The 17,055-nt window shown below is 41.4% G+C and overlaps 1 protein-coding gene across 1 annotated transcript in view; it reads right to left on the bottom strand.

Annotated features, from left to right (window-relative positions):
• Positions 1-15,559, bottom strand: part of PTPN14 (protein tyrosine phosphatase non-receptor type 14) — a 67,957-nt gene extending 52,398 nt beyond the window's left edge. The window contains exon 1 of the mRNA XM_072409861.1: positions 15,372-15,559. The gene's annotated coding sequence lies outside the window, so the exon portion shown is untranslated. The remainder of the gene's footprint in view (positions 1-15,371) is intronic.
• Positions 15,560-17,055: the final 1,496 nt, after the last annotated feature.

The raw sequence follows: 17,055 nt of genomic DNA on the forward strand, positions 1-17,055 counted from the left end.
AGGGGTTTTGGAGGCAAGTTCAAGCTCAACCCATGCACACTCCAGTCTTCACATGCTAGGGTATATTGTGTTGAATACAAAGATTAAATATGTATAAAGAAGCCATTTTACCTGGAAAGAATTTGTAATTCTGTAAATCCAGTTTCAATATTTTCACAGCACAGGAGGTCATAGCTGCTTTTTCTGCAGTTGCAGGTCTTGTTCCTCGTCAAGCCAATGGTTAGATAGTAAAGGAGAAGCAGCAGATTGACTAGCTCATGTCTCTATGCTTTCCTCCTATTAGCAGCCTCCTTAGTACAACTGATGTGCCGTCATAGAGTTGTGCTTATTCATATCCTTTTAGATCAGGGGTGCCCAACAGGTGGATCACAATCTACCAGTAGATCGCAAAGGCAACGGGAGTAGATCACGGAGCCCTGCTTTTCAAAATAAACTCACAGGAGTTATTAAGTCCAAGTTTTTATTGTCCGTAGATCATTTTGACTTGGTAATTTTAAAAGTAGCTCGTAAGCCAAAAAATTGTGGACACTCCTGATTTAGATCTGCCTGGAGTTATATTTAAGACAGAACTATGTCCACCTATTCAGCCCTAGGGAGGGCGAATAATGTTGGGGGGTTATTTTTGTCAAAATTTGTCAAATAATAATTGCAATGGCTTTGTAGCATATAGGATTTTGTCTTGATGGTGCAGGGGGGATGAGGACATGGGTCTCCAGAATGGCCAGTAATAGCTTTGCTGCAACTCAAGTTAAAAAAAAAAAAAAAAACACAAGGCACGCTTGGAAAATACAAGTTTAAAGTGAAAGTATTAATCCACAATAAGGGAAGATCCATACCCTGGTCTGTCTTTATTTCAAAGGTGAAACAACAAAGTGTGTAACACAGCTCAGTAGCTTGTAAAAGCAATAATGCCCATCCAATTAACACTCCGGAAATTACATGGGGTAATAAATCAGAGGTAAGCAGGCGACAGTTCCTCTTATCTCTAGATTGCAGGTGCTGGGCTGTGCAAAGCCAGATAAATTCCATTATTTCTCCAAAACAATATCAAGCCCTGTGAACCACAGGGGTCAGGACGATGAATAGGAATATATTTTAGGCATGGATGGTAGTCAAAACTGAACAAAAACAAAATTGTTGCACTCACTCTCCTTCTCTCTCCATGTGGTTTATATAGGAAAACAAAACTCCGGTCCAGAAAGCTCCTCTTATAACAATTTCAGTGTCCTTCCCTCTCTAATTACATGAGTACCTTTGTACTAATGTCCTAATCAGTACCATAAAATAAATATATAAAATGTAAAGTATACGAAAAGTATTTATATTGCTATAGTTAGTACTGAAACTTTCTATCCAAACCATTGTTCTCCACAGCCCCTTTTAGCTGGGCGCAGCACCCAACACTTTTCAGTATTTACCCGGCTGTTTTTGGGTGGTTACTGAAAAGTTGGGTCACAATCCAAGGGGCCCCCACCCGCCTACAGCTTCTTCTCACCCGCCGTAAAAAAAATTCTGGGTTGAACACTTTAGAGAAAATGATCAAAACCCACTGAAGTCATTACTCTTTTGGAGTGAACATCCAAGATGGCGCACGGCTTTCCTTCATGTAATTGCAAGATAATCCCTTTATTTGGCCAATGAAGACTAAACCTATGCTAACCCACAAAGATGACAATCCAATATGGCTGCTTAAAGGGACAACGCTACATGAATTCATTTCTGTTTCTCCAGTTTTTACACTCTTCTAGAGCAGTAACAAGTCACTGGGATACATTGTTCTTTAGGAATGATGGTAGAATATAGTTAAAGATTGTGCATATTAAGAGTCATCCAGAATGATGGGTGCAGTTCACTAAATAAGGCCCTGTGTCTTACCTGTGGGCCCTTAGACTCCAGTAGTCATTGTGAATGGGGGTATTGATTTGTGAGGGGGCTCTATCAGAAACAATATATAGCAGTCTCAGGTAACATCTATTGCAGCCTAGACATTCGTTAACTTCTGGAGCAAGCTGTGCTTTGATATGCAAAAAGAAACAACTGCAGAATTTGTCCTGGTCATTAAAGAGTTACAAGAGGTTGCAGAGGTTCTGCAAGTCATGCAAACCCCCCCCCCCCCATTAAGCCTCCATCCTGCACACGAGCGAGCAGGGAAGCCCCGCTCGTATCTAGGAGTCATCCGTATGTCGGATGTCCTTAACTCGGGAACTACCTGTATACTGAACATTATGTGCAGCCCAATCAGCAAACACAGATAAAGCCTCCTAATATGAGTAAAAGCCGACCGCCTCCACTTTATAGCCCAGCATAGTCAAATATTTTACTGGGCAGCATTATCAGTAGATAGAAGGTTGGAGGAGATTTTAGAATGTAGAACTGAAACTCTCATTAGATGTGTGATTAGCCGGATATTATTCATTAGAAATGAATTTACTCCAACACATCCCATGACACCATATTACTTCACCGCCTTATCTTACTGCATTTCCCCAATTACTGGTCAGACGTGGAGTGCAGTGAAGGGAAAAATTAAAATTCTACTTTATAGCTGACCTAAGGCCAGATGAAGTGGGTAAGCACAAGGCACAATGACCAGGTTTAGTTCCCGGTAGTCACAACACCAATACAATCCATAAACTAGTAAATTCAGATAAAACATGGCAATACCTAAAGGATCCATAAAACGCATATACAAAATACATAAACCAGGTCACCCTTAGTGGGAGCCACATGTAAAAACAATCCGCAGATACCAAGCTATGGGCAGTTAAATTTATATGCTTTCCCTGGAAACTTGGCAACTTTTATGTCCAGAGCTTCACAGTTGCTTCCCTAGTTCTTGTACACCTTATTATTATCATTAATATATATTACAGTCTTTATATAGCACCAACATATTACACAGAGCTGTACATTAAATAGGGGTTACAAATGACAGATACAGGAGGAGAAGAGGACCCTGCCCAGAAGAGCTTACAATCAAAGGCATTTGCTTCAGCAACTATAAGAGCAATGAGCAATAAAGTGAATACTTGGCAAGCTTTAAAAGACAACAGAGCATTACCAACGTTCAGAGTAGGATATTTGCTTTCACACATTTACACCCCCCACTTCTCTTCCAACTTTGACAATTACTTTAGCACATTCACCTACGCATTTCCATTTGGGTCAGACACAACTCACCTCCTCCAGGTTTTCCAATGTTCCATTAATATTTCCTCTGACTTTTATACGTTGGTCTACATGCCGTATCATGACCTTTAATAATAGAGATCAGCAACCATGGAATGGAGTTAGATATTAAAAGTTTTACAAACAACCACTATTTAATGTACAGTGCTGTGTAATATGTTGGCGCTATATAAATACTGTTTAATATTAACCACAAGGACACAAAAGGTGTGACAGTCCAACATTCTGACAACAAGCAGCAGAAAATAACAAATAACATTTTCACATCCTTCAGCAAGATTTAATAAAGCTGTTAAGAAGCTGTAGGTGTGTGGCAGCCCTGGTATTGTGACCCAAGTTTTCAGTAACCACCCAAAACATCCGGTTGGTTACTGAAAAGTGCCGGGTGGTGTACCTAGCTAAAAAAGGGCTGGGGAGAACAAGTGTCAATTTTTCCACTATCCCTTTTCTAAAGACAACTGAAAATCCTGGATTTCTCTTCAAATTCATTCACAGTAACATTGGTAATCAAAGAAAAACAGACAGAAAAAATAAATAAATAAATAAATAAACAAAAACACAGTGGTTCAGGGCTTTTCAAATTTCATATTTTTTCACTTATCTTACAACTGCATGCATCCTCCACAAATCCAGGTCAACATGCAAAATGCCAAATGGCAACGGAACACTGAGGTGTGAATGGGGAATTCATTTTTCCTTCCCTATTCTTGCTTCTGCTGTGCAGTTATTATTAAACAGGGTTTATATAGCGCCAACATATTACCCACCGCTACAATAAATAGGGTTGCAAATGACAGACTAATATAGGAGGAGAGGACCCTGCCCTGAAGAGCTTACAATCTAGTAGAATTATTAATATTATTACACAGTATGTATATAGCATCGACATATTACGCAGCGCTGTACAAAGTCCATAGTCATGTCACTAGCTGTCCCTCAAAGGAGCTCACAATCTAATGTCCCTACCATAGTTATATGTCATTATTACAGTCCAAGGCCATTTTGGGGGAAGCTAACTAACCTAACTGTATGTTTTTGGATTGTGGGAGGAAACCTACACAAACACGGAGAGAGAACCTGCAAACTCCATGCAGATAGTGTCCTGGCTGAGATTCGAACCCTGGCAAAGGCCAAAGTGCTAACCACTGAGCCACCATACTGCCCATGTGCTGTGCAGTTGCAAAAACACATCATGGGACTTCAAGGGCCAGTTCACTCAAAAATGAAATTTAATGTGGACAGAAACAGGGAATCACTTTAGGAACACCCAAGACAAATATCCCACCAGGGTCCACCACTTTGTCACAGCTCCAAGTTTACCATAAAACGCTCTCATTCAATCAAGTCTGAATTTGTCAATATGTTAGGTATTTTACAGCTTCTGTGTATCCCGGGGACACGTGGAGTTTGTCGTAGGATCTAACAGACAAGTGTGAAGACTATTCCTATACAAACCCCCGAAGCTCACAGCTTTCTCCAACACTTGACACATCTCACAAACAACACAAAACTCTGCAAAAAGCAAAGAAAAACATCCCGTCTCTTTGTAGAGGAAGGCTTCCTCCTGGCACAATTCACACTGAAAGGAATGAGCATTTTAACACCAAGTACAGAAGTGCCATTCCACCTGTGCATGGAATGACAAGAGGGAAAAAAGCTTCAAGGCAGATAATATGGAGCCAATTTGTAGAGTAGAGGCAGAAATTGGAGATATTCTCCATTTTTGTACTCCCGTTGCAGTACCTGAGTGTATAATACAATGAAAGTGGGGACAGGCTTTTGGCATTCACGCCATTAAAACTGTAGGAAAGGGCTGGAAAAAGCTGGAGGACCCCCAGCCAGGAAATGAGAAGATTCTATCTGTAAATTTTGAGAAGCCCAAAGTGTGCAGAGAATTCAAAGTAGGCAATGTCTGTCCAGGAGAGAAGCCGGTACCACTGTGCAAAACCGAAGGTAAGGCTGAAGGGCAGATTTACATTTTTAACACTATTTCAAAAAGGTAGGAAAAAGTCAGAATGGCCACAACCATACAGCAAAATTGTATAAAATAATAGAGAAAGCAAAAGAGGTCATCTCTAGTGATATTTAAAAATATGCCAAATCCCACAAAACAAACCTGTAAGTTTCCACATGCAACAAGAGGACTTAAACAGCACATACAAATGAATTATATCACATACATAGCTAGGAGCAATTTAAAGCTACCTAAACACATAATTTTCACTTTACATAAAAGGGTAGAAATCCCAAGAAAACAAAAAGGGGGCAGCACTGCCCCCTAATGAATTTGTTTTGGGTGATGTTTGAATTTGCTTTCTCTAAGTAGTATAAATAATTTTACAGAAACATTCCATAAAAATGTTTAAAACACAAGCAAAATATGTCATTAGTGAATAATTCATTCTTCACTCGACGCGTTTCGTGCATCCAGTTAACTTCTTCAGGAGGGAAATTTGAAGATTTCAGGAAACAATCAACCTCATGGGTATATGATCCCCTCAACAACAATGGCAATGGAGGTCAAGTACCAAAGGCCGATCTTTCCAAAAATGGGCAAATGTACCAAATTTCACTGATGATGAACCGTACCCCTCCAACTGCTCAGACTTATCAGGTGAGTTTACTCACCGGCGGTTCGTCATCAGTGAAATTTGGTACATTTGGCCATTGATGGAAAGATCGGCTCTTACAAACAGAGTGGAACTTGCCCGGCCTTTATTACTTGACCTCCATTGCCATTGTTGTTGAGGGAATCATTTACCCATAAGGTTGATTGTTTCCTGAAATGTTCAAATGTTCCTCCTAAAGAAGTGAACTAGATCCACGAAACGCGTTGAGGGAATAATGAAATCACTATCGGCATTTTGCTTGTGTATTAAATATCTTTATGAAATGTTTTTGTAAAGTTATTTATAATAAAAAAAGCGATGATACTCTTATTGCTCTTAGCTATGTATGTGATATCATTTATTTGTATGTGCCGTTAAAGTCCCGTTGTTGCTTGTGGAAACTTACAGATTTGTATAAAATAAAGCAATGATAAGTTTTCCTATCAGGGCCAATACTACCTTCTCGCTCTTTATAATTGACTATCTGACCTACAATGCATTCCACGGAGTCCAGAGATGAGGGGAACCGTTCCTTGACAATAAAGAAGAGGGGCCACAGAAACTATTTAGTGCCTTGGCCTTTAGGAATGTAACATAGAAGAAAAAAAAAATCCAACTCATTCTCTTCTTTGTACGACCCTATTCATGACGTCCCATTGTCTGCTGCAAAGGGCAACATAGTTGGTGCCCTAAATTGTAGGGTTAGTGGTGCGCTCCGTGTAGAGATCGGGGACATTTACACAAGATCCATTCAAACAGAGGTTCCCTGTGCCTTTTTTCAGATGTACAATGCTATTAATGCGTGTTTACTTTGAGCCTGGATTAGGCAAACTGGGACCATTAACTACAAGTCCCAGCATGCACTTGGGGCTATCAAAGGCTTTCACACAACAGTTCCTTACACAGCTATAACCAGTATGATCTTTTGCTGTTTGTGTACAATCAAAGCATGGAACGGAGGTCCAGTTTGGGACTGAAAAACAACCCCACCCCCATCTCCGTAACATAGGGGCAGATGATCTGTAGTCCACAGAAGGAACAGCAGCGGACACAAAGCACCCAGGCAATTATCAGCTCACAATACTTCTGGAGAGAATGAACAAGGATTTATAAGCACTTATCAAACAAACAGATATAATAAAATGCTTTTATTTGTGATCAGATTGATTTCACGCACTGCACAATGCAAAGGCTTATTGATACTTGGCATTTTCTGACATACGGACTGATGTGTCCTTTCACTTTCAACAGGTTCTGCATGCATGTTCACTTGCCAAATAGTGCAAAATACAAAGTTATAGAATATACTAGTCATTCCTCACAAGAGTTCTTCCAGGGGTAATTAGGGGCTCCATAAGCAGGTGACTCCTCTTCCACTGAGGGCCAATCTGAGAGAACATATCAATGACTGCCCACCAATCAAAAGGTACATTCTTTTTATGGGCAGCACGGTGGCTCAGTGGTTGGCTTTGTGGCCTTTGCAGCGTTATGTCCCAAATTCAAATCCAGGCACTATCTGCATGGAGTTTGCAGGTTCTCCCTGTGTTTGCATGGGTTTCCTCCGGGTACTCTGGTTTCCTTCCACATTTCAAAACCATGCAGTTACGTTAATTGGTTCCCCCAAAAAATTGACGGTAAATGGTATTACTGACATATGACTATGGTAGGAGCATTGGATTGTGAGGCTCTTTGAGGGACAGCTAGTGACAGGACTATGGACTTTATACACCACTGCGTAATATGTCAGCACTATATCAATACTCTGTAATATTATTATTAATATTAGACCCCCAAAGAGGGAAGGTCTCACACTGACCACGAGAATAAGGTGAACATTTCTTCTACTGACCCCAGACGAAAAGTTTTCACACTGACCACCAATCTAAGAGAGAACAATTCTGAATGACCACCAATCAAAGATGAAAGCTCTTCAAAAGGCCATCAATTAAAGAGAGTTCTCCTACTGACCACCAAGCAAAGGGGAGCACTTCTCACACTAACCACCAATAAGAGAGCACTTCTCCCACTAGCCACCAATAAGGGAGCACTTCTCCCACTAGCCACCAATAAGGGAGCACTTCTCCCACTAGCCACCAATAAGGGAGCACTTCTCCCACTAGCCACCAATAAGAGAGCACTTCTCCCATTAGCCACCAATAAGAGAGCACTTCCCTCACTAGCCACCAAAAAAGGAGGAAATGTTTCACACTGACCACCAATCCAAGGGAGAACATCTTCAGACCACTAATCAAAGAGGTATCTTTGGATTGACCATCAATGAAAGAGAGAAGTTTAACTGACCACCAATCTAATGAGTACACTTCTCCTGCTGACCATAAATGTAAGGTTAACACTTCTCCCAATAACCACTAATTGAAGAGGGAAGTTTTCACCCTGACCACCAACCTGAGGCCCTAATTTATTAAAGTTCTCCAAGGCTTGAGAGAATACACTTTCATCAGTGAAGCTGGGTAATCTAGCAAACCTGGAATGGATTTCCTAAAAGTCATTAGCAAATGTTTTTAATCCTGGACCAGATCTATTCCAGATTTGTTGGATCACTCAGCTTCACTGATGAAAAGTGAATTCTCTCAAGCCTTGGAGAACTTTAATAAATCAGGGTCTAGGAGAATGTTTCCTATGGACCACCAATTCAAGAGGGAAGTTCTCTGATTGACTACCAAATAAATTTGGAAGTTCTCCCACTGGTCACCAATCTCAGGGGAGCATGGTCACATTGGCCATCAGTCTATGAGGGCACTTCTCCCACTGACCACCAATCTAAGATGTATTTCTCCATCATTTTCTTTATTTCTATAATATTTCACAATAACATTCATTAAACCACATTATATCTATCTATCTATCTATCTATCTAACACTGAAATCTCAAGCAGCACTTAAGGAGAGATGATCAGCCACCCAGCACGGGATACAGGAGGAGGGGGCAGGGAGGGCTCACCAACTAATGGAAATCTCTGTACTCAAATGTGCTAATCTGACATTGCCATTACTGAGGGCTGGGTGACCCGGGGTCATAACCTTAAAAAGGTCAACACCATCTAAGCTGATATTTCAGTTGGGAGCGGTCATCTGGGTGTTTAATCATTCACCGGCACCCTAGCAGCAGTCTGGCCTCTCCTTGTACAAGCCATATGGAAAGGATTGAAGAATTCAGCTTTATCATACATTACACTGAATCCATTGACAAAGCCAGATATCATTATCTGAATTTGTAATTGCCATGGCAGGTGGGAGGAATAAGAGAAATCTGGTTGGAGACTCTGTTGGCTTTTACAAGGAAATGAGAACAAAAAAAGCCTTTGTGGGAGAGTCAAGAAATATTTCCATTACCATAGAAGAAGCTCTTCTGGGCAGGATCCTCTCCTCCTCCTGTGTCAGTCTGTATCTGTCATTTGCAACCCCTATTTAATGTACAGCGCTGTGTAATATGTTGGCGCAATATAGATAAGTATTGTTTATTATTATTATTAATAATAATAATAATATTAGAATAACTCTTACAGAAGGCACTGTGCATGTACATCCTCCCCAACAACCCAACGTGTTTCATGATAAACTGATCAAGCGATGTATTCAGATCTCCGGTCTGTAAAAAGTTTTAATAAAGACCAATTGGCCCATATTTGGTACATACTGAATTGCGAAAATTCCATAGAGCAGTGGTTGCTAACCAATCGAGCACTGGTGATCCGGTGGAAAATTTTGGTGGTCCACAGAAATATTAGGACATTATTTACATTAACAGGAAAACAAAAATAAGTATAATAAATTCTTTTATGCTGAATTACAATTTTCGCCTTTATATTGCACTAAATTCACGAACTGTACTATAGACGGAAAAACAAGGGAGGCGCAGCGTGACGCAGTGTAGTATTAAGTTATATGAGGTAACCGTTGCCGAGCCGTACGCTTCAGTTTTGTTTCCACCATTACAACAGTCACCCCGCTCTGCCAATACCGATTCTCATCAGATTGTTTTATTTTATTTGTTTATTTCTCAGATCCTCTTTTAGGTAAGTATGACCTTAGCTGTGTATTTTCTATAACTGTTATATTTAATGGCATCAAATAGTTTGACTTTGATAACTATCATTTCTTGTTTGGTCTTAGAATGAAATAAACCCGTAATGAGTGAGAAAAGCAAACTAATATTTTACATTTCTTTATTAATACCAAAGATAATACAACTAATGATAATAGTAACAATAGTAATACTTCACTTAACCGTGAGCTGATCAATGAATCAGAGCCGCCACAGTCCTTGTCAGCACCATTAGGAAGATCATTATTTTACAAATGTATTTATCTTTTTAAATAATTCATATTATTGGCCCAGGGGATTTAAAATGATGAATTTAGTGGAGGTTGGCGATGGCTGCCATAGAGATACGTTGTCGCTGCTCCATGTATTAGTGCGGATTGTCCAATCAATACTGAACAGCTGTACATGGATAAGCCATCACAATGGCAAGCCGCCTCTAAAGCTCCATGTGCACAGTTCTAGCATGAAACACTTATCTATGATTGGCTCGGGTGAAAATCCAATGTTAGTACAGGTGTCCCCACAGCCTGAGGATTTGCTGTGTTGAATTGACTAACGATCCGCATTGTTATACCATAATATAACAATGCAGCAGGGAGCACTGGAGTCCTCCAACATCCTCTCCATGTGGTTTAATCGGCTCAGTGCTGATATCGGACGTGTGTAGAGCGCTCATTATCCATAGTCTGTCCTGGTGGATCCACAAATGACAAATGACCATGATGAAATTGAAGGGAGGCGAGCACAGCGGGATGTCGCTGTGTCGTTTTCCCCTCTCCATAGAATGGTGCTGTATGTACAGCGCTCATTTGTGCATCAACCACAATTATTGCACGTGTGTATCCAGCCTAGGAATTAGCCAATCAGGTGATTATGGAGGGGATGTCGAAAGGAAGAGGGGTCTGTATTCCTAATAAATGATCGAAGTGGGCTGGGCTGAGACCGCATTGTCCTGTGCTCAAGGAAAGGTTGCAGAGATGGGAAAAGGGTTCAAGAGAAATGAGGAGGGAGAACAGATAGGTAGGGGGTTTCTATTAAACATATGTCCCATGTATATTATTTTTATGTTGGACTGTCACACCTTTGTGTCCATGTGGTTATTATCATTATAACAGTATTAATATAGCGCCAACATATTACACAGCGCTGTACAATAAATAGGGGTTGCACATGACAAACAGACAGTGACACAGGAGGAGGAGATGACCCTGCCCCGAAGAGCTTACAGGACAGTGTATTGATCAGGGTTAGCTGTTCCTTGGATGATCACCGGCTGGTAGAGAACGGCGGCATGTCCCACCGCTCCGGCATCATATGATCACAACAGATGGATGGCACAGCTTCTGCCATTTCACCAGCAGCCAATGTGTGTGCAAAACAAGTTTAAAATGAATCTGCAGTTCTATCCAAGACTTTCCTAGAGCTGCCCCGATTCCTTGGAATGGTCTCCTCGTCCTATTCGCTTTGCTCCTACTTTCTGCTCAAAAGAGCCCTAAAACCCAACGCTTCAACCTCACCCACCCGTCTTCTGTCTCCTAAACCTCACTACTCCCCACCATTCCATATCCCCCCTCCTATTGTGTGATACTTCCCCGTCCTCTTAGATTGTAAGTTCTTCGGGGCAGAGTCCTCTCCTCCTCCTGTGTCACTGGCTGTATCTGTCTGTCATTTGCAACCCCTATTTAATGTACAGCGCTGCGTTATATGTTGGTGCTATAAAAAACCTGCTAAGCAGGAAATTTTGAACTTTTTGGAAGGAAGAATAAATCCGGGAGAATCCAGCGTCACCAGGCCAGGGAAGTCTGCACGTATATAAGGCGAGAGGTGAAAGCGCAGCGACAGGGGTGAGCATGTTAGAACCAGATGTGTCGGAGGATCGGCCAGTGCAGACATGAAGCTAACAAAGGACGAGTCGTCTTCCCAGCGGTGGGCGGGTGCTGGGCTGGCAGTGTAAACACAAGCGGCGTACAGAGGAGCAGGCGATGGCATGTCGCGGCACGGCGATGAGCGACCGCCTCATCCTACAAAATGCCAGCCGATCCCACAGAATCACATTATGTCTTCCAGCCGAGGACGGTATAACTCATGCAGATATAAGGGCAGGCGGCATTTTTCAGAATTGTTTTTCCATGCATCATGCTGCGCTGCATTACCTTTGCGCATTAGGTTGCTGCAGCATGAAGATGCGTCAGAGCTGCGTTGCCCATAAGGGGAATTGAGATGCGTCAAGGTTAACCTGCGCTTTAACACAAAACTACATCTCACTGCATTACCTCTCCCAAAAATCACATCACTTCCCCTGACATTGCCCTTATCGTTTTTCTTTCTCTCTAGAAGGCCAGCACCATCTTTATTCTGGCATCACCCAGTGTCACTATCTACCTTTTGGACTGAGTTGTCGCCCCATAAAAATGTTGGAGTCTCTGCAGTTCTTGGCTGCAGCGATCACAGATCAGCCCCTACTGCAGCCAATCACTGCCACAGCCAATGGGGACATACAGAGCTGGTATTAAAAGGCATAATATTTGAACAGAAAGTGAGTGCTCGAGTAATAGTATTACTAACCAATGACATGAATTGATACAGCGCAACAGTCCAAGGGGCCCTAAAGGGGCCACAAGCATAGGACCCCTGAGTCTGGTTGTAGTGGTGCAGGACTCATCATAACAATCCAGACAGGGGCAAGCATAGGAAGGTGCAAGGTGTGCCACTGCATGAGGGCCCCGGACCCTCATTAACCAACAGGGGCCCCAAGTCAGTTCTGCACAGGTGCGCCGTCTGTCACCAAATCCAGAGATAACCTTAACACTCTGACTGTCAGTGCTAAATAGTCGGCAGGGGAATTTTGGGACTTTGTGTTTGCTTAATGCAGAGAGAGGATTAGCTGGCAGTTTTTACAAAACATCTTCACAATACAAACCAAGCAGCTGGAAAAATCATTAAAACATGCAAAAAGTAATAAAAGAATCTACAAGAAGGCGCATTTACCATGCATGCATGTCAGGCACCACATTGTACAACGCACACCTATATGGGTGCTCTAATAATATTATTATTAAACAGTATTTTTATAGCGCCATCATATTACGCAGCGCTGTACAAAGTCCATAGTCATGTCATAGCTGTCCATCAAAGGAGCTCACAATTTAATGTTCCTATCTTAGTCAGGTGTCATTATTACAGTCTAAGGGCAATTTGGGGGTTAGCCAATTACCCTAACTGCATGTTTTTGGAATGTCAGAGGAAACCTACGCTAACACGAGAAAAACATGCAAACTCCATGCAGATAGTGTCCTGGCTGAGATCTAAAATGTCAGAGTGCTAACCACTGAGCCACCGTGCTGCCCACTAAAAGGTGATCGTAACCATATACCACACTTGTATTCTGTTAGTGATACATTTTTATTTGTACCAATGGTTACATTTCCAAGACCAACTTTCAGGGGCCCCTTCAATACTGATTGGATGGAGAAGTGGCATGCCATAGGCTGGTCCTGGAAATGTATCCCCTGGTGCAAATATGAAACATTAAGAATGCAACTGTGATACAGAAAGGACAGAAATCCATTCCCCCAACAGATCTCATGGAGAAACACGTAACCAATGAAACCCAGACAACGTCTCATAGAAGTTCTGCCTGTTGTCACCATTTCACTGCCAAATGGATTCCCACAATCATCAGTAAACTTGCTCATACATTTGTATCTTGAATCTAGCCACATGTCACAACTTCCAGTACAATCAATCACAAGCAGATTGCTGAAAGCGAGGTGGCCAGCGTCCCCTCCCCATCACACACCAATTAACAGATCTGACACAAGTTACTGATAAAGATAGCAATAAAAAAAAAACAGCAGCAGTTTGCTCAACTTCATTATCTCGTCACAATCCTATCACTGCGACCAATGGGAACCATTATTGCCGAGATTGATATCCATCTGATGGAGAAGTTCTCATTGAGGTGGCTCAGTGGTTAGCATGCTGGCCTTTGCAGTGCTGGGTCCCAGGTTGGAATCTTAGCCAGGACACTATCTGCATGGAGTTTGCAGCTTCTCCCCGTGTCAGTTTTCTCCCACATTCCTAAAACATGCAGTTAGGTTAATGGGCACCCCCTCAAAATTGACCTTTGACTGTAATAAAGGTATATGACCATGGTAGGGATATTGGATTGTGAGCTCCTTTGAGAGACAGCTAGTGACATGACTATGGACTTTGTACCACGCTGCATAATATGTCAGCACTATATACTGTATAATATAATGTGTATGTCCAGCATAAGGCCATTTGTCTGGATAGCCATTGTCCCCGAGCCATTGTCGTCACCTGAATGGGAAGTTCAATCCTCCAATGAGAACACCTGTCTATATAAATTTCCCCTGACATTGAGATATTTTCTTACTTCCTGCCGCTTCTCTAAGACAGGAAGTGATCGTACATTCACTCTCTACGCACCGCCTAGCAATCCCATCAGCAGGTGCGTGACTGTGGACAATTTTAGTTAATGTGATCACTTCCAAAAATAACATTTTACTTAAAATCTCTGACCAATCGTACAACACGACTATGATCCAGCAACTGAAATCAAAGCAAGGCGTTCTAAAGTGGATATTGATATTAAACAGGATTTATATAGCGCCAACATATTACACAGCGCTGTACATTAAATAGGGGCTGCAAATGACAGACACAGGAGGAGGAGAGGACCCTGACCCCAAGAGCTTACAATCTAACAGATCAGATCACTGGCATTTTATATTGATAGCGGTCAGTGGGAAATTTTTTGCCATCCGTGTGGCGGTCATTAGCGGTCAATGGGAGACTTTTTGCATTACCCCAGATCGCTGCTTTTGAGGAACTTGCAGGAGGTTCATGCAGAATAAATGTTGCATTGTATATATTTGTATGCATTGTATAGTTTTTGTATTTATTTGTATGCATTGCATAGTTGTGTATACATTTAAATGCATTGTATATGTATTGTAAAGTTTTGTATATATTGTATATATATTTGTATGCATTGTATATATATATATATTGTATAATTTTGTACATATGTGTATGCATTGTATATATTTGTATAGTTTTTATGTTTTTATGCATTGTATAGTTTTGTACATATGTGTATGCATTGTATATATTTGTATATATGTGTATGCACTGTATATATTGTATAGTTTTGTATATATTGTATGCATTGTATAGTTTTGTATTTATTGTATAGTTTCGTACACATGTGTATGCATTGTATATATTTGTATAGTTTTTATATATGTTTGTATGCATTGCATATATTGTATAGTTTTGTATATATTGTATAGTTTTGTACAGATGTGTATACATTGTATATATTGTATAGTTTTGTACATATGTGTATGCATTGTATATATTGTATATATTTGTAAAGTTTTTATATGTTTGTATGCATTGTATAGTTTTGTATAGTTTTGTACACATTTGTAGAAGCATGAGCTGAGATCTGTGACATGAGAAGCCAGCAATGTGCTTACCTGCACGAGTCTCCGGCGCAGCCCGGCGCATCCACCAACAAGAAGCGCAATGAGATTGCAGAGATAGCGCTCAGGCAGCTCCCCTCCACCCCGCCGTCACCAGGCTGCAATCCCGGCCATCACCTCCCCCTCTCCGCCCGCTAAACACAATCCGGAGCCGAGATTCCCGGTAACCTCCGCTGCGCATCACAAACGGGAAAGTTTGGCTGGAAAGTGTGCAGAAGCGCAGCAGAGAGGAGGGGGAGGGGCCTGGGCGGAGTCAGGAGGAGCAGGAGGAGGAGCCGGAGGGGTGTCACTCTGAGCCTTGGTGCTAAGTGCATTACAGATGGACACAGCGCTAGTCCTTGACATCACAATGCTGGAATCCCTGGAATGTGAAGCCAGTGGGGATGTTACTTGCTTTATATTAATCAAAGGGAGAGAGGGGGGTGTCAGAGAAATCCTCTCCTGGAGGTAAAACAACCCAGCACATGGGACCTGCTGCATGAAAGGCCTATAGACAAGTGCAATGCATACTGACGGCTTCATTCTGATAATATTATTATTATTAAACAGGATTTATATAGCGCCAACATATTATGCAGCGCTGTACAATAAATAGGGGTTGCAAATGACAGACAGACAGTGACACAGGAGGAGGAGAGGACACTGCCCCAAAGAGCTTACAATCTAGTACATTTTAGAATGCACCAGGTGCTATGCATTGTCCTATTCGGCTTGCTTCTTCTTTCTGCTTGTTTAAAAGAGCACCCACTTTTTAAACTTGCCTACCCGTCTTCTTCTGTCTTTTCAAACCCTAACTACTTCTCATCATTCCATTTCCCCCGTACTACATCCCCACCTCTTTGATTGTAAGCTCTTCGGGGCAGGGTCCTCTCCTCCTCTTGTGTCACTGTCTGTATCTGTCTGTCATTTACAACCCTATTTATTGTACAGCGCTGAGTAATATGTTGGCGCTATATAAATACTGTATATTATTAGAATAACTATTACAGAAGGCACTGTGCATGCAAATCCTTCCCAATAACCCAACTTGTTTCATGATAAACCGATCAAGCGATGAATTCAGATCACCTGTCTGTAAAAGGTTTTATTAAAGACCAATTGGCCAATAATTGCTACATTTGGAATTGGGAAATGCCATAGAGCAGTAGTGGCCAACCAGTGGTTCAAAGAAACATTGGAAATTATTTGCAATATAAATCCTGTTTAATAATAATAATAAATCAAGTGCTTGACCAGAGGAGCTTGCAATCTAACCAATAGCCACACAGGATAAATGACTGACAGGGGTGTGGTGGGCACGCTGTGCCCCCACTTTTATTGGAAGGCGCACTTACCATGGATATCCTTCACTATTACCATGCCACCTCTTCTTTTTTTTTACGAATACTCCCCTGCTGACAAATTGTTGAGTTCCTATACTGGCATTAAAAGATGCTTTATATTATACACAGGGCTGTACATGTCAGTTCCTAGCCAAAGGAGCTTGCGATCCAACCAACCACAGGACTAAATAAATGGCTGATAAACTAATTCATTTTTGGGCAGTGGACGCCAACCTTTCAGACCTCACAGATCACTAAATTCATCATTTGAAATCTTCCGGACCATTATTATGAATTTTTATAAAAAGATATACATTTGTAAAATAATGAATTCCTAATGGTGCTGACAAGGACTG

This window comes from Pyxicephalus adspersus, chromosome 4 (genome assembly GCF_032062135.1).
Source record: "Pyxicephalus adspersus chromosome 4, UCB_Pads_2.0, whole genome shotgun sequence".
Taxonomy (NCBI): domain Eukaryota; kingdom Metazoa; phylum Chordata; class Amphibia; order Anura; family Pyxicephalidae; genus Pyxicephalus; species Pyxicephalus adspersus.